Raw genomic sequence first — 19,217 nt, 5'->3', positions numbered from 1 at the left:
TTTGGCTATTTGGGGCAGTTTGCGCTTAGGCCCTCATAACCTTTCGTCCACATAAGCTACCCACTTCAAATGTGTCCTTTGTTTCAACATCCTAGGGATTCTAGAGGTACCCAGAGTTTGTGGGTTCCCCTGAAGGAGACCAATAAATTAGCTAAAATACAGCGAAATTTTGTTAGTTTTTTAAAAAAATGGGAAAAGGGGGCTGCAGAAGAAGGCTTGTGTTTTGTTTCCCCTGAAAATTGCATCAAGAAAGGGTTTGCGATGCTAAAATCACCAGCTTCCAGGAACAGCCAGACTTGAATCAGAAAACCACATTTTTCCACACAATTTTGGCATTTTACTGGGACATACCCCATTTTTACTATTTTTTGTGCTTCTAGCCTCCTTCCAGTTAGTGACAGAAATAGGTATGAAACCAATGCTGGATTCCGGATCCCTAAACATTTCTGTAAAGTAGACAACATTTTGAATTTGAGTCATTTGTGTAGATCCTACAAGGTTTTCCTACAGAAAATAACAGCTGAAATAAAAGAAAAAAATATTGAAATTGAGGTAACTAAAACAGCCATTTTTCTTCACGTTGTACTCTAACTTTTCACTGCGATGTCAGATTTTTGACAGAAATATATCCTTTACGTCTGCTGGACTCTTCTGGTTGTGGGGATATATAGGGCTTGTAGGTTCAGCAAGAACCCTAGGTACCCAGAGGCAATAAATGAACTGCACCTTGCAATTGGTTTTCTTTCTATATCGGGTATACCGCAATTCATTTGGTGAAATATAAAGAGTGAAAAATAGTCAAGAAAACCTTTGTTTTTCCAAAATGAGCACAAGATAAGGCGTTGTGAAGCAGTGGTTATTTGCACATCTCTGAATTCTGGGGACCCCATACTAGCATGTGAATTACAGGGCATTTCTCAAATAGACATCTTTTTTACACACTGTCTTACTTTTGGAAAGAAAAAATGTAGAGAAACACAAGGGGCAATAACAATTGTTCTGCTATTCTGTGTTCCCCCAAGTCTCCTGATAAAAATAGTACCTCACTTGCGTGGTTAGGCCTAATGGCCACGTCAGGAAACGCAACATGGACACATCACATTTTCCCAAAGAAAACAGAGCTGTTTTTTGCAAGGTGCCAAGCTGTGGATTTTGGCCTCTAGCTCAGCCAGCACCTAGGGAAACCTACCAAACCTGTGCATTTTTAAAAACTACACACCTAGGGGAATCCAGGATGGGGTGACTTGTGGGGCTCTCACCAGGTTCTGTTACCCAAAATCCTATGCATACCTCAAAATTTGGCCAAAAAAAACACATTTTCCTCACATTTCTGTGACAAAGTTCTGGAATCTGAGGGGAGCCACAATTTTTCTTCCACCCAGCGTTCCCCCAAGTCTCCCTATAAAAATGGTAACCCACTTGTGTGGGTAGGCCTAGTGCTGTGAAAGGAAATGCCCCAAAACACAATGTGGACACATCAAAATTATCAAATACTAAACTACCTGTTTTTGGAGGGGGAGGGGACCTGCGTTTTTGGTCCTGGGCTCAGCAGCTATATAGGGAAACCTACCAAACCCAAACATTTCTGAAAACTAGACACTTGAGGGAATCCAGTGAGGTGTGACTTGCGTGGATCCCCCTAGGTTTTCTTACCCAGAATCCTCAGCAAACCTCAAATTTAGCTAAAAGAAAAAAAAAATGAAATTTTCCCACATTTCTGCATGGGATCACCGCACCAGGACAAATTTCCTACCACCCAACGTTCCCCTCAGTCCCTCGGTAAAAATGATACCTCACTTGTGTAGGTGCGCCAAGTGCCTGTGACAGGGAAGTGCCAAAAATATGTCTAAAATGAGGGGGAACCAAAGCGAATCCAAAATGGCAGTTGGAAAAAAAAAAAAAATTTAGGCTGACAAGTGCGGCAGAATTTTTATTGGTATGGACGAGACAATGCTGGGTGGTAGAAATTTTGTGGATTCCTGAAGATTCCGGAAGGTTCCATCACAAAAATGTGTGATTTCCAGGAAAGTTGGAGGTTTGCAGGCCATTCTGGGTAAGGAAATGGTGCGGGTGCATGTGAAGCACACCATCCTGGAATCATCCAGATGTTTAGTTTTCAGATGTGTCTATGTCTTGTGGATTTTTCTACATGGCAGCATCCCAAAGTCCAAAAAGCGCAGCCCTCACCATTCCAAGTGGGCCAATATTGAGAGTTAGCCAAGCTCTTATGGCCCAAATGTAAAACCAATATAATCAAATGTCCTCTTGCTTGCCGTCGGATAAGATGTTTTAGTGTGCAGGGGAGAGCTGAAAGACTGTTGTCCCCTTCAGTTGAAGTGAGGGCATAACCAGGCCCATACTGGTTGGTAGCCACCACCCCACTATTTTTATTTTATTTTTATTCTTTGGCATCTAGTAACCTTTCTGCCCCCTGCCTCAGCCCCCCCCCCCCCCGGTGGTGGATCGGGGGTAATTGCCCCCATCTGCCCACTGGTGGGCAGAATAACTTTGGCCCCATTTATTTGAAAAAAAAATCTTCCCTGGTCTCTGGTGGGCTTTCTGCCCAGATGGGCCTTCCAAAAATAGGCCGATCTGTCCCCAAAGGGGGCAGATATGGTCAACAGTATTGTGCCCCCATGAGGAGCAACCCTTGCCCAAGGGGCTGCCACTTCCAAACAAAAGACACATATACACACCAATCCCTGGTTCCTCAATGGTTCCTACCCCCTCCCCTGGGGCTGATCGGCCTAATAGAAATAGACCGATATGCCCCCGAGGGGAACGACCATTGCCTAAGGGGTCGCTCCCCTTGCATGATATTGGCGCAAAAAAAACAATAATCCCTGGGGCCTAGTGGTTTCAGCCCCCCTTGGCCTAAAATAAATTTGCCTCCCAGAGGAGCGACCCTTGCCTAAGGGGTCGCTCCCCACATATAAAAAAATAAATACAAAAAATAAAAATCCCTGGTGTCTAGTAGTTTCTCTCCCCGTTGGGGGCAGATTTGCCTAATGAAAATAGGCCGATCTGCCCCCAACGGGGTAGAAATGGCCTAAAAGTAAATGTGCCCCCAAGGGAGGGACCCTTGCCTAAGGGGTCGCTCCCCACATATATAAAAAAGGGTCGCTCCCCACATATATAAAAAACTAAGAAACAAAAAAAGATTATCCCTGGTGTCTAGCGGTTCCTCCCCCCAGGGGGGCATCAATGGCCTAACAATAAATTGCCCCCCTGGGGAGCGGCCCTTGCCCAAGGGGCCGCTCCCCTAATTCAATAGTAAAATTTGTATTTACAAAAAACAACTCCCTGGTGTCTAGTGGGCATTTCTGCTGCCCGATCGCGATCGGGCAGCAGAAATGCAGAGAGAGACATCAAAGGAAAGGAAATGCCTTTCCAATTTCCTCAAGGAAGATTCTACAGGTATTCCGGACAATTAGTTTCAGCCCAACCCTTCAGATGATTAATAATGTTAAGACCCAAGTATCTGATCGAACGTAAAGTCCATCTAAACAGAATCAAAGTTTGTTACAGTGGGAGAAACTGGCTGGGAATGTTCAAATTCTGCAAGTGCAATTTTTCTTTAGTGACTTTAAAGCCAGCAAACAATTAAAATCATTCTAGTGTTTCAACCAATTCCAGAAGGGATTTTGTCGTATTGGTTACTGTAAGGAGCAAGTCTTCCACCTACAAATTGACTTTGTGGGTGCGCCCTACAAAAGGCATTCCAGGTACTGTGTGTGGTTGTCTAATCTGTATGGCTGGGGGCTCCACCACCACCAGGACAAAGAGGAGGGAGGAGATGTCTTGCTCCTCTTGCCAGTGCGATCTGTTTCGCTGTTTGTCTGTTTATCCTAACAGATGCAGAAGAAGAAGAAGAATAAGCTGCCGTGATCTTGCTTATCATTTTAGACCCAGTTGTATTTTATCTGGACTGCTCTGAGAAAGGCCCAGATAAAATGGTCAAATGCTTCCTTTGCATCAAGAGACAATATCAGGGCCAGGAATTTGTGTTTATGTACATTTTCAATCAAATGAGCAATACACCTATTATTGTCTGCCACCGGCGCTGTCGGATCTTTTATGACTCCATAAGCTGGATAGGAGGGGATTAATGCATTGAGCAAGTATTTTGGTGTACACCTTAGGAACAGTATTTAAAAGCGCTAATTGGTGGTAAGTGGTACAATAGGCTGGGTCCTTTGTAAGTATGGAGATAACTGTAATCGGCCTCACACGCTGTGGGAAGGAGACTTGTGTGAAGAAGTAAAACAATGCAATTAATTGGTCTTGGGGAAGGGGAAAAAATATTCTGTAGAAATCTAATCGAAAGCCAACCAGTCCAGGTGTCTCTCCCAGGAGCATGGAATGGAGGGCAATATGCAGGTCAGTCGAATCAATGGGAGCCTTAAGCAGGTCTCTCTGATGAGTTGTGATAGGGGCCCATTAAACAAGCTTGAAGGTAAGCCTGGATATCAGAACAGTTTTGGGAATCTTGAGTGAACAGCGCTTGGAAAATGTGTGAAAGGCTGTTTGTTTCTCTTTTTCGCTTATTTCATAAGCATCAACGCCTGTTTTAAGTTCAGCAATGTGTGATTTAGTGCTTCATGTTCTAAGTTTGCAGACAGCGCTCGCCTTACCCTCCTTGCCTTAACATGCTGTTTTAGTGAAAGCAGTGCTCCATGTGGGTTTAGTTGTCCCTTCAAAATAGAAATTTTTTAAAATTGCACTTTGATGGGTTTATCTGTCCATTTGAGGTCTTGAATTTCAGTGAAAGAGGCCTAATATTGTTGTGGGTATATGGGATGTCTCAGATGTGTCTGGCCTTGTTTGAGTAGGTGGGTTTCCTTAAGGAAAATTATATGTTGTAGGAGGTTTCTCCAAATTGACTGACATTTGTTAGGAGAATAAAGTCTTACATTGAGGGGGGGAAAAAACTTTGATAATGGGGGACCCTCACACTAGAAAAGTAGTCCCAACACCTATGTCATATAGGGCCATATGTCTTGCAGTAGTGTCTTTCTGGGGATATTTTCTTTCACAGAAAAATAATAATGATTAATAATGTTTATGTTGCATCCAGTACATAAATGCTACTATATTATGATTACAGCTGAAACAAGTTTAATATGACATATAGAAGGGTATTTATGAACGTAATTTAGTTGTTCCACATTGATATGAAAACTCAATTTTTGATTAAATGGATGCTGTTCTGGTGCTAATCATCTCTCCTCACAAAGCTCTGCAGAACGAAGACAGGCTGATAAGATGGATTTTACTAATGTGCTCTGAATGAACTTCCTAGTGCTCCTAACTGTTGCAAGTTAATGGTTATTTCGCTGTAGTTCAGTTGTTGGGCATAATATGAATTGTCAATGAATACTGCATGTTAGTCTGAACATCTCTAGATGGAAATAACATGGAAGATGCTAGATGCTTTCTTAGGATATGTTAGAATATTTTACATCACAGTATCTTTCTAAGGACGGATTTGCCAAGAAAGATGTTCATGCCATGATGAATGTGCACATCTAATTTGTTATGCAAGAACTATATATAAGAACCCCTTGTTTTTGGGGGTGAGCCAGAGGTTTTCTGAAGACCCTCATGTTCTGCTAGGAAGTGTTAAAAATTGGGTTTCTGGTGGCAGTCAGTTTGCACTCTGTCCAAGCCTGGATCCTCACTCTACTCAGGGTAAGGGATTTACACTCCAAAGACAACCTCTGCTCACCCCCTTGGTAGCTTGGCACAAGCAGTCAGGCTTATCTCAAAGGCAATGTGTAAAGTATTTGTACCAAAACACACAGTAACACAGTGAAAACACTAAAAAATGGACACCACACCAGTTTAGAAAACTAGCCAATTTTTATCTAAATCAAACAAGACCAAAACGACGAAAATCCAACATACACAAGTCAAGATATGAATTTTCATACCCCATAGAAAACAATGGAAACGTTGCTTTTACACAATGTACGTGGTTTGCGTAAAAAATAAAGCAGTACGGACGAGCGAGCATCAGAAAAGTCAGCGATGCGTCGCTTCCTTACTCGTCAGTGAGGCTGTGCGCTGTTTCTTCTCCGGTTGGATAGGCGATGCTGCATTTTTTGTCTCCTGCAAGAGAGCGATGCGTCGATTTCCGGATGGGGCACCACGGATCCACACAGGTTCAAGAGGAGTTTGATGCCCAGCGATGTTGCGTGAGAAATATGGCCGCACAGTGATGGAAAACCACACTGTGTGGTGTTTGCGTCGTTATCAACAGCCGTAAGCAGGTGTTGCGTCGTTTTTCCAGGCGCAATGCAGGTGATGCGTTGCAATCAGCCACAAGGCGGGTGGTGCGTCATTTTTACAGCCGGGTTGCAGGTGGTGTGTCGAAATTTTCCCCACACGGCTCCCTGTGCGTTGATTTCCGTTCTTCAGGGATGTGGAATTCCTATCGCCCCACGCCCGGGACATATTGTTTGGGGTCAAGGGCAACAAGTTTTCATGTTTATTTTGCCCTTGGGACACGTAGGCCCAACCCCCTGCACCACAAACAATTTGGCTGCCAGTTTACAGAGGAAGGAACTGTCTGCAATTGAGGTAATGTGTGCGTCCATATGTTAATGCTGTTCGAACTTGTATTTATGGTTCATTAATTAAAAGCTTTCATTATTAGGGTGAGCACTGTGAATAAATGTTTTAATGTCACTCTGCACTACTGACAGTGATTCCAGAAAAAAAAAAAGTGTACACACTTGTTTGAAAAGTTTAACAATATGAGGCTAAGTATAATACTCCCAGAATTCTCTCTGATTAAATGCAAATGTTTGCAGAAGCTTGTAAGCAAGAGTGATGATTCTTTGCTTTCAAAATAAAATGTCCCGAAAAAAATGCAAGTAGAAAAAAAAAACATTTCGCTAATATGAAATTTTAGGTGCTATTTCTTTGAAGCGTCATTTAGTGAAATGCGTTTATGCATGCCAGTATTTCCAAAAAATATTCCTTATGACAATTAAGTATAACCATTTTCAAAGCCAACAGATCCAACTTTTTTTGTGAGTCTTTTGTTTTCGCCAATGCGTGTCTTGTTTTTTGACATGGCTTTTGTAACACTTTATTGTTGTGGGAATTGTTAGGCCCTCACCATTGTAACAAACATTGGTAAAAAGAAAAAGCTTTTTGGTCTTAAAAAGCACACATTGCCATCAGTGGCTTAACAAAGGGCCTGCAGCCCCCCTCCTGGGGGCCCCCTGAGCACAGCACCTGCCCTGAGTGAGTCTGGAGGGGGGTGGCCTCCATGTTATTTGCAGGGGGGGCCCTCCATTTTCGTTACATCACTGATTGCCACAGCGGTTCCTGGCACCGAACAAAGCACCTTTGTGTGCCAATATGCTCCTTGTGGAAAAGCAAGATGCGATCATTCACATTAAACACAGCTGATCGAGAAATAGAAGTTTAACAATAACAAAATGACTTTGTTAATACCAGAGTTAATTAGGGACCCAGTTCTTAAAAAAATACACAAAAGTGCATCCATGGTACATGTCTTTGAATTAGTGGCCTTCATGAATTCACAAGTACTTACAGAAGTAGACCAGGAAATCGTACTCCTAGAAAATATTTGTGAACTGTATTTTAGCACAACAAATATGCATGTGTAGATTTGCTCATGTGAAAATCTACTGAGCGCTTACAAGTTCACTTTCCCTCCAACCTCTTTTTTCCCCCAACACTAGACAAACTTCTACTTCTGCCCTTGTAAGGAGTGCATTTCCAACCTCTCTCATTATGGGAAAAGATTAGAGAAGAGCTGGTGAAAATCCTTAAAACATGCAAGTTAGTAGGTTTGCAGACTCAAAGGCATTCCAGTCCTGGAACTATTGCTTACTCCATCCTCCAGTATGTAGATCTGTGGAAAGGTGGGAAAATGAGGAAATTGCTATAGTAGGGATTAAAAAGTATTCAAGTCCTAGTATAGTAGTAGTCCTGGCATAATCGGAGAGGCTATTTTCAGAGCTCTTACATAATGAGATTGCTGCCATAATTTGTCACTGCATTTCATGGCACCAAAAAGGACAAGTAGATTTTTTTACCGGACAAGTATTTAAGAAGCAATCCGTCCCATGGACAAGTAGATATTTTATTAAATTCCACACCCCTGGTTCCTGTTCTATAGCTGCACCTTTCAAGGGCCCAGGGACTGTATAGGGCACCACTTGGCAGGGCAGAAGTCTCAGCAGAGAGTCAAGATGCTGGCAGAGGAAGTGTTTGATGGCCCTGAGACTTCGAAACAGGAGGCAAGCTCAGTCCAAGCCCTGGAGATTCTTCACAAGCAGGAATATACCACAAAGTCCAGCCTTTGCCCTCTTTCAGGCAGAAGCAGAAACTGCAAGCCAACCCAGCAAAGCACAGCCACAGGCAAAGGGGCAGTACTCCTCCTCCAGCTCTTATCCTTGGCAGAGGTTCCTCTTGGTTCCAGAAGCAATCTGAAAATCTGAGGTTTTGGGTCCACTACTTATACCCCCTTTCTGCCTTTGAACTTCAAAGGAAAGTCTCTGTTGTTCACAAGATCCTGCCTTGCCCAGGCCTGGCTCCAGACACACACCAGGGGGTTGCAGGCTGCATCGTGTGAGGGCAAGCACAGCCCATTCATGTGTAAGTGACTACTCCTCACTCCACTCTAGCCCAGATGGCCCATCAGCATATGCAGGCCACACCCCAGCTCCCTTTGTGTCACTGTCTAGAGGGAATTCACATCAGCCCGTCAGTCTAACCCAGACATGGAATACACAAGCAGGCAGAGTCACAGAATGGCTTAAGCAAGAAAATGCCCACTTTCTAAAAGTGGCATTTTCAAACTAACAATCTAGTAAACAATGTATTTTTAAATTGTGAGTTCAGAGACCCCAAATTCCACATCTCTATATGCTCCCAAAGGGAAACTGCATTTCAAAGATATTTAAAGGCAGCCCCTATGTTAACCTATGAGAGATAGGCCTTGCAACAGAGAAAACCAAATGTGGCAGTATTTCACTGTCAGGACATGAAAAACACACCACTACATGACCTACCTTTAACATACACTCCACCCTCCAATGGGGCTACCTAGGGCCTATCTTAGGGGTGCCTTACATGTACAAAAAGGGAAGGCTTGGGCCTGGCAAGTAGGTACACTTGTCAGGTCGAATTTGCAGTGCAAGACTGCACACACAGACACTGCAGTGGCAGGTCTGAGAAATGTTTAAAGGGCTACTCATGTGGGTGACATAACCAGTGCTGCAGGCTACTAGTACCATTTGATTTATAGGCCCTGGGCACCCCTTGTGCACTTTACTAGGGACTTACTAGTGAATCAGATATGCCAATCAGGGATAAACCAATCACCAATACAATTTACACAGAGAGAAATATGCACTTTGGCACTTGTTAGCAGTGGTATAGTGCCCAGAGTCCTAAAGCCAACAAAAACTGGACAGACAAAAATAGGAAGAAGGAGGAAAAAAGGTTTTGGGGATGACCCTGCAAAAAGGGCCAGGTCCAACAGGGAAGTTGTCAGATTTCCTTAGGGTTTACAATTTTTCCAATTTTGACTACTTGTATAAAACTTTACATTTGATCTTTCAAGGCATTTATTCTATACCGCTTGATTTCGCAGATTTTTCAGAGATAAAAACCCTTTAGCTTTTCCCCTCTTCTAGAACTCAGTTATTGAGTGGTCTTTATGATTTATTGTGCTACTCTGCTAAATTGACGTTGGGGAAGATTGTTGTAGCGCAAGATCAACCCGGGGTGGAACCGTCTGGGGTAAACTGCTCTCATCTTCAATTTTGGGATGTCATGATTATTAGGCTACTGTACTAGATAGGGGGTACAGTTTCTATTTCCACAGTCTCAATAAACTGTTTAAATGCCTTCAGGATCTCTGTTCCCTCTCAGATTCAATTAGTTTCTGCTCAACCGTTGAGGAGAAAATAACAAATAAGCAAATGGGGCCAAACCGAACAACTCTATCTAACCTCGTAGGGTGGGTAGATGCACATATTTGTCCTATCCAGTGGTGCAACCCTCAAAGCAAAGCATGTGGTTGCAAGCTGGGATTTTTGTATGGAAGCACTGGGGAAGAAGGTGAAGAGCGCTTAAATCAGTTGTGACAAAAAAAAGTCCAAAGAGCTCCTGCTGTTCTTCCCAGCTGCTCATGAAGACCTCTCTTGAGGTTTATATTGTCCAGAGGCGTCCTTTGGTCAGCAGCAGACAGATCTCTCGTGATGGTGATATCCAGTTGTGCATCTCCTTTTTTCATATTCTGCAGAGGTAGGATTATGTCTGCTCTGCCTTCCTCTAAAGATCTATATAAGCTCATAAGGGGTCCTTGGCACCAACATACAGTCTGCCATTTCAGGCACAGCCCACCACCTCAATTATGTCTACAGTTACTTGAAGGATGTCTGCCCTTCATCTCCAACGTGATTCCGAAGAATTTTGACCTCTGCTAGAGAGATAACTAAACACAGTCTGTCCATCCAGTGAAAGATTAGGCTAAAGGAGTGACCCCCTTGATATTTAATGCTACACTCCCTAAGAAAGTATTTTATTGGCTGGAAATCCGTATTTGACTTCAGGATCATGAGCGACAAGTCTTTAAAGAGCTGAAGTGTAGAACCTCTGAATACAAGGTCTGCTTTTCGTCTGGCCATTTTCATAATGGCTTCTTTGCCCACAAAAAAGTGCACTAGGGTTAAGATATCAGGAGGGCTTTCTGCACGTGTTAGAAAGTTGTCCTGTGTGCTCTGTCCATTTGAATCAGAGCATCTGGATTACTCCAAATAGCCGGAAAGAGCTCCCAAGTAAAGGTCAAAATGTCCTCTCCTTCTGGGCCATTTTATGAACCTTAACCTTTCCTGGTTACGGTTCGATAAAGGTTTTTTTTGTTTTGTTTTTTTAACTTGGTTCAGAATCCCTTTCAGTCCAAAAATTGCAAGTTCTGTTCAATGCCTTATTATTAGTAAGTTATGTGGATCCAGGTTCAAGGTTTCCTTCTGGGTTTTGTCTGTTCGGTAATCCATTGGGTTACACTGCCTCATTAAGACCTAGGTATTATGCTGGCTTTAGTTTGCGTAGATTCATAGTCTATACATCCGTTTCCAATTCTGATTTCACCATTGGTTGTGGCTGGAGGCTTTTCCCAATCTCGCTCTCCACTCAACCTGTTGAATGCGTGTCCACTCCAAGGCCCCAGATCTCTGTTTCATGAAACAAAATACATCATGATTTTGCCTTTGGAATAAGAGCTAAGCTTCCATGCATGAGGTTCTCCTTCCACTTTTCCAAATGCTTCTTCCCAGGTGGGGTTTCCTCCTCGCTGTGTCTCAATCAGCTGGACCTTGGGGTATATGAGGGAGTTCAACTTTAAAGTGAAGCCTTCCTGCAACCAATATGGTTTGGAAAGGGTCCTTTACATTTTCAGCCTGAAGTCTGTATTGTTGATTTTGGATGGTTTATTTCAACTTATACATAGCACACAATGCTTCCAAGTATCTTCAGCACAATATGCTTCTAGGGCTCTGAGTTGCTCTTGCAAATTACTGACAGTGCTTTGACGCAAGATGAAATAATCCTGGAATTAGTATAAGTGGAACTTTTACTTGCTGGATTTTGTGGATCTTGTTTTCTCACTCCTTGCCATTCTTCCACTCCTCTCGGTCACATCTTCTTTTCTGTGTCCTTCCTTTGATAGTAATGTCCTTCATCTCTCTTCGTCCTTGTTCTCTATTCTCTAACAATTCAGTGTGCAAAGGGGAAAACATAAATGTTCAGGCTGTCACTATCCACGACTAGCCATTTCACTTCAGAAGTGACAGTACTCTCCATTAAAAGTGTTTCATCCCAAACCAGAAGTGCCCTTTCAAATAAAACCAATGGTGATACTCAAGTGTAAAGTAACCTACCCAACATAAACCAACATTTTACTCTCAATATCTTTATTCCTTTATCCATTCTTTCTTCTTTCTAGAGCTCTTGTTATACCCATCTTCCATTCAGCTATCTCCACCCACTTTTTGTCACCCTGCTCCCTATACTTTATCTAAATTACTTCCTTACCAACCAGGGCCAGACTGGGGAACCAAAAGCAGCCCTGGCTGACAACGCTCAAAATAGCACTGCGCCCTTTAACTTCTTGTGCTACCTCTTTCTTTCCATTCATCCATTCTCTTACTCCTTTCTCTTATCTCTCTTTGGTAGCTTTTTCACTACATGTGCAGCTCTCCCTCTCTTGAAGCCTCCCTGTGCCCACTGCAGTTAACCTGGCAGGAGAGCTGAGGAAGTGAGAGAGACACCTGGAGCCACCCTAGAGTTTCAAAACTGGCCTAGAAGGGCTCCAGTCCACCAGAGAAAGTCAGTGGAATAAAAAGCATGCCTGGCCCTGCTCCCTTTCACACCTCCTACTCTCTTGTCTTACCAATCCTTTTCCTCATCTGCCCTTCTTCCCAGTTCTTCCCTTATTGTTTGACTAATAGCTTTATCTTCCTCATCTACCCCCGCTCCTTTCCTTTTCTTACAGTTTAACCCTTAATTTATTAACATCCCTTCCTCTTAAAGCATTACCCTCTCGCATACTGTAGACATTTGTCTCCTCTCTTCCCTTACATAGTGCTTCTTCCATCTTGGAAGTAGCAAACACATTGCATACTAGTCTCCAGCCATTACAGCGTCTTTCTGCCTCTCTGGTTTTTCAACCAACAGCATACGAATTCCGAGGCTTGTAGATTCAAGTTCTATATTACATGAAGAGGCCTACATGTCCCTGTGTACTTACTACTGTTGGATAAAAAAAACAAGACCACCTGAAATTCTGCTTCAGGAGACAGGACCAGCTGATGCTATGTATTCCATTCTGCACCAGCAGCATGTTCACTCTTGCCTTTTCTGCCTGGGGCATGTCCCACAATTGTAGCATTGCAAATGATACTCAGCATTACCACTGCAGAGAGCCCTCTCTGACCTGCAACCAGGTTTGCATTTGCCTATATTTCAAGTAACCGTTAATTGAAGTGTTTAGTCTAGGGATGCCACCACACTCCATGACATCACAGACACTGTTTCAGTCCTAGCCTTCACAGGAAAATATAATGCATTTTCAGAATTTGCGGTCTTGGTTTGCTTCCACTGAAGTAATTGGATTAAGATAACTGACAGCAAAGATTTATAGGTTAGCAGTCCAGGACTGGAAACTGTGTCTATGATGATATGGTGTGGTATGGTCACCCTTGTCAAACTGTCAGCCACTCTCACAAATTGGCATCATATTATTTATCCTTTTATTTATTTACATTTTAGTGCACACAAGTCTTAAAATACAAAGCAGAAAGAATCAGTACACATTCAAACAAATTTCAAAGTCCATATAAAATTCGAGACAATACAAGTATATCACAGTATTTTGTTTCTCCCATTAACTTAATTTCTAGCAGTCAAGACACACAATTGCATTTTAAAAACAAAGGGCATAGGTTTATTCAAAATATTCTTAGAACGAAGCCATAGTTGAATAATATATGTGTTTAAGTAAAAGATCAATCTATAATACTCAGAGTTTCCATTAGTAGCTGTTAAGCCTGACAACCACCAAAATAGATTAACACACACACTCTTAGCCAAAGATTACTTCTCCTAATTAGATTAGGAACTGGCCTGTAATCAAAAGTACACATGAGGGCACAAATAATCTATTGCTAACACTGCTGAAAATGTAGGGATTCAATATGTTTGACCCCGATTTAACTTTCCATCACAGCTGACATTTTTTTTTAAATCTCTTTATTTGTTTTCACAAAAGGTATGAACACCGTGAACGTACCCACTCCACCCCCCCCCCCCCCAAACCTGCACAGACATATATGCATTATCAATGTCTTGGGTTAGAGGAACTGGGTCCTGTGAGAACCTGGCTGCAACAGTGGCCATCGGGCATTCTATGTCCTGGGAGTAGGTGGTATCTGATCCCACTTAGTAGTCACTAGGTCTCCACTCGATCCGTTCCGTTCCCACCCGATTCTCTGTCCTTTGTCTCTATTCTCCCTCTTCCCTCCTTGACTTCCCTGGATACCATATTTTATCCCATTCACCTGGGCATCCCCTTGCCTGGTATACAATTATTTCTGCTGCTATGCACCAGTCCTGCCCCTCCCCCCATCCCCGCAGGGTAGGTGGGCGGGATGTCCCCCAGCATTTTAGTACGGCCCTGCAGGCAACCATCAGTGCCAGGTTTCTGAATATGAGCACATAGCGGTCGAGGGTCTGTTCACCCCAGAGTCCTAAGGTGACTAGTTGTGGTGACAGCTGTATCTCCAGAGCCATAGTTTATGCCAACTCCTCTCTTAGTCCCTTCCAAAAGGATTCAAGTTTCAGGCAGCCCCAGAGTGTGTGGACAAGGGTGCCTTGACTGTGACAATCCCCCAGGTAGTGATCATTAGGAGCTCGGGCCATCCGGGATAAGCATGTCCAGGTATATTAGGCTCTATGGAAGATTTTTTATAGAATTAGTCTGAAACCTGCCCAGATTGCCACCTCCCGAGGGTATCTGAGTGCCTGGCCCCAATCCTCATCCGTTGGTCTGTCCAGGTCCCTTTCCCACCTTTCTTTAAGGGGGTACAATGGTGGAAGACTGTTGGTTAATAATTTGGAGTTAATTCCGGACACCGTATGATCAGTCAGGGGGGATTCCAGTATTTTGTATTCTACTGAGGACTCTTCTTCAATCTCGGCCTACAATATGGTGAATTTCAGAAGGAGAGATCTGAGTTGTTAGTAGAACAGGTTACTGACTCCCTGAGAGTTCATATTCGACCTGTAGTTCTTCGAACAACGTCAGTTCCCCATCCCTCCAGATTTCACCCAGTTGGGAGAGTTCTTTCTTTTAGCCTTCTATGTTCCGTAGGCTACTAAACAAGTCTGAGTCTGAAAGGGGGATCCGCCGTGTTGCCCTAACCCTCCATCCAAATTTACGTGTCGCTTTTTTCCAGATTGTGATTAGCGCCTGCGTTGGAGTGGGTGGTGGGGTCCCCTCCCCCATAGAGATGAGGTACGTAGCCTTCTGGGGCTATTGTGGACTGATCCACGCTCAAAGAGGGTCCCTGTTGCGACGAGAAGGCCCAATCATTAATAATTAGGAGTTGTGATGCCCAGTAATATAGTTGAAGGTTTGGGAGGGCAATACCGCCTTCTAGTTGGCGTCTTGTTAGTGTGAAGAGAGCTAACCTACGGACTCCACCATCTCAGAGCAGTACCCTCGTTACACCATCCACCCTATGGAAGAACTGGTCTAGGACCGATGAAGGGGTTTCTGTAGAGCATATAGGAACTTGGGGAGATAGATGATTTTGTAAAGGGCTGTGTGGTCCAGAAGGGAGAGAGTGTCAGCTTCCTCCATCTCTCCACATCAGCGTGATATGCTGCAAGAATTTTCTCTAAGTTTTCTCTCAGAAATAAGTCACTGTCACACAGATTTCCACACAGCGAAATACACAGGTCATCCATCGCAAAGGGGCTACCACCTTCCATGGGGGCGAGTAGACATCCCAATAGGGAATGCAACCGACTTGGACCAGTTAATACAGAATCCTACAAAGGTTCCAAATATCTCCACGACTTCTAGGACTCTTTGTATTGAGGGAGTGCGATCCACAAGGTAAAGGAGAAATTATGTCTTCCCATCTTGGAGCCCAATGAAGGCCTCTAATCTGGGCATACACCCTAATCCGGCACCTCAGAGGTACAAAGGCTATGGCAAAAAGTAGCGGCGAGAGTGGGCATCCCTGTCCGATGCCGCAGGACAAGCCAAACTGGACCGACATAGCCCCATTGACCCTCGGTACTGGTTGTGTATATAATAGTGTTGCAGGACAGGAAATATGGGCCAAATCCCATCTTGCGGAGAACTGCCAGCATATACTGCCATTCTAACGAGTCGAAGGCCTTTTCAGCGTCCACGGCCAGAAGTACCCCGGGTTCACGCAGTCTCCCTCCGTGCACTAGGCTGCCCAGTAGTCTTCTCATTTTATGCCTCATGGCTCGATATGGCATAAAGTCAGACTGGTCCGGGTTGATTAGGGAGTCGAGTATTATGGTCAGGCGACTCACTAAGATTATGGCAAGAACCCTAGTTTCTGTGTTGGTGAGGGAGATCGGCCTGTAGGAGGTGCAGTCCTATGCAGCCTTCCCTTCCATGTGAATCAGGACGATCGTGGCCTCTCGCAGGTCTGGGGGCAATATACTTGTATCCCTTGCTGTGTTGAACATTGTGAGAATAAGCTTCACAGTTTTCGAGGTTATGCCCTTATAAAACTCTGCCAGGAAACCATTGGGGCTCGGAGCTCTCCCCTTATTCAGTTGGGTTATAGTCATGGTCACCTCTTCTTCCGTGATCCTGCCCTCCACTGTATCTCCCTGGTCTGGGTCTAAGCGAGGGGTCGGGAGATTTCCCACAAAGGCCTCTAAGACCACCAGGCCCATGTTGACCCAGCTTTGTTACAGCCATTCCAGGTATCATGCAAATTTGTGCGATATTCCCTGCAGTGCCTCCATCAGTTGGGAATTTGATTGATGAATCCCCCGGACCCACCTTTGCCCCTCCTTCGTCCTGACCAGCCATGCCAGAAGCTTCCCACAGCTGACTTTTTTAATGATCATTTTCCTACTATTCTTTGTGATCCCCCTAGGCAAAATTATCCATTCATAAAGTGACATTTTTCTTTTTTTTTACAGGATTACAATCCTTCTGATAGCTATCAAGGATACCCAAAAGATATATTTTGAAAGATTTTTCCTGATGAAATTAAATTAGACACACAACAGTTTGCTAAAAAGTGTAACCATCTCCCCAGCTTTGTTTTAATATACGAGCTAAAGTACCCCAGAGGAACGATATAAGCATACTACAATGCAGCAATGATGTATATGACTGTATAAAGGAACAAGCTTGAAGGAAGACTTCTTTTATAAGGTCATGGAAAAAAAAGCCCCATGAACTCCTTGATTGCCAGTTCTGGCAGCATGAGTTGTGACATCAGAACTCAGCTGTCATAAGCTATTACAGCAGAGCACCTATAACATTTCTTTATTACTGATGACAAGAGAAGTCTGAAGTTGACTGTAGTAAGAAATTTATAGACAGGCTTTTATACAAGGAGTGCAGGGACAATGCCTTCTTCATTATCAAGCTCTCCAAATGAGAAAAATGAATTCAAACAGCAAGCACTAATATTACACTATAATTTAATATCATGAGTACCACCTTACCAGCAACTGCTTTCAGAAGGTGGCTTATCAAGAAGCAATGAAGCATTTTGTTAAAACTTAGGAAGGCTGACAAAATACTAGATGTGCTTATCTTCATTCTTTACCCATGGGGAGTACAAGATAGGTTACTGGAAAATATAATGCCCAAATATCGCTATCCCTTCACCACTTCAATATTTATTCCATCTAGCCACCATGAAAACACAGTTTGTTTTTTTAAACAAAAGAAATGACTTTTGTATTTAGGTTTTCATGTATTAACCTCACAATATTAATTAAAGACGCTGATTTTCCTAAGTAAGCCAATTGCAGTTTGAGCAATCAAGGTTAGCTTGCTTTCAAAAAGAGATCAAATAGGGTATTCCCCCAAACTTTGGTGATAAGGAATATGCCTCAGCAACGTTACCTGGTAAATCTGCCAAAATTAGACACCATAATGTTACAGGACTTTCAAGCTTCCGAGGTTCATGCATGACTAGGCCATCTAGGCCAGATTTTGTCATGACATTCTGGGATATATAGGTCTTATTAGATAAAATAATCAACAGAGTAATAAATGTCAGAACTAAAAAAAAAAATATCCTGGACTGGGTGAGCTTTTCACGCATGTGCCAGAGAAACTTGAGTGTTCTGATTTTGGTGCCAATGGGCATCCTTGCCTTAAGCCATGTCTAATTGGAATGGAATTGCATTTGACACCCTACCATTTATCAATACCTATACTCTTGCCCAACTGCCAGCATGTAACAACTGTTGTATTGATTCATTAGTTTTTCCCTGAAGGAGAAACAGTCAACCGAATCAAAAGTGACCCTAAAATTAACAAAAACAACATAAAATACTTTTGGCCACTTTTCAGAGTATGGGACAACAATTCACAGTTGACTGGCCACACTGTAAGCCTGGTGGTCCATAAGAAGTAGAGAAGTTTCAACACATCATTCATTCAATCCCACCAAGTACAAATTTTGAGAAGATGTTTAAAGCTACATCCCTATCTAGCGTATTGGGCACAACAAAGTGACCATCAAACAAGTGGCTCATTTTTATATAACAGAAGGTTGCATTCTGGGACGGGGGAGTTCTTTTTTTGACTTATAAGTGGTACAACACAACTGTACCTATCGGCCCCAAATCCACACCGACAAGTAGCTGTGGTCAAAAAGCCAGGAATGGCTAACAGGTGTCACAACGAACACGTGGGTACCAAACTTGTGTTATTAAATTATGCAGTGTCTCTGGCTAGCTTGTTTCCAGCTGTACAGTTGAAGTTAATATGTCTGTGCATTGCTGGGAGCTGTATATTTGTGGTTCATTTCAAAACAACCATCTGGACCAGGAAGTCAGATCAGAAGGATTTGTGAAAGAAAGGTCCATGACACGGCTGGAAAAAGGGCGTCCAGGTCACCTGCTAAACATGCACGTATAAGGAAGCAATGCTGAAGAAATAAAAACAGACAATGTTGACATGGGTTACTTTCCATTCAGTCTTTATCGCAATGACTGACTAAAAACTGTGCGACTCCTGCCTATTCCTCTCCAGCCAGCTGGGCACTCACCTTCTTCCCTGTCGCGGGACAGCTCAGAGCAGCTCGCAAGACCTGTCCGATTTAAGCAGACACATTCCTTCGGGCATACTTCCGCCTACGTACATCGGACCGGCGCACACAGCTCACTGCTTCCCTCTCCGGTGTCTTCTGGGATACCCCACCGAAGAGCAGCCCATCCTTCCTGCTTTCACTTTCCTTCCCTTACGTAAAGTGTTCTCTTCCTCTCACGCTTCGACGAAGTACTTGCGGCGGAGGGGGCTGTGAAGTTAAGCGTGGGGTGCCCACCTGGGGGTTATTAGCGCCATAAATATTTCACAACCTTATATAACTGGATGCTCCCGGGACTTTGCTTTATTTAGTTGTTTACTTTGTTTAGTTGTTTTTGGTATA

The 19,217-nt window shown here is 43.4% G+C and overlaps 1 protein-coding gene across 5 annotated transcripts in view; it reads right to left on the bottom strand.

The window, feature by feature from the left end:
* RIPK3 (receptor interacting serine/threonine kinase 3) overlaps positions 1-18,986 on the bottom strand; it is a 382,452-nt gene extending 363,466 nt beyond the window's left edge. For 3 of the 5 annotated variants that reach the window (XM_069238287.1, XM_069238289.1, XM_069238288.1), the window contains exon 1: positions 18,837-18,985. The gene's annotated coding sequence lies outside the window, so the exon portion shown is untranslated. Of the gene's footprint in view, positions 1-18,836 lie in introns of all 5 variants that reach the window. The other 2 variants (XM_069238291.1, XM_069238290.1) reach the window with 2 other exon arrangements.
* Between the last annotated feature and the right edge of the window lie 231 nt (positions 18,987-19,217).

The sequence above is a fragment of the Pleurodeles waltl genome, chromosome 6, assembly GCF_031143425.1.
Source record: "Pleurodeles waltl isolate 20211129_DDA chromosome 6, aPleWal1.hap1.20221129, whole genome shotgun sequence".
Classification (NCBI taxonomy): domain Eukaryota; kingdom Metazoa; phylum Chordata; class Amphibia; order Caudata; family Salamandridae; genus Pleurodeles; species Pleurodeles waltl.
This window is presented reverse-complemented; position numbering and strand designations above follow the sequence as displayed.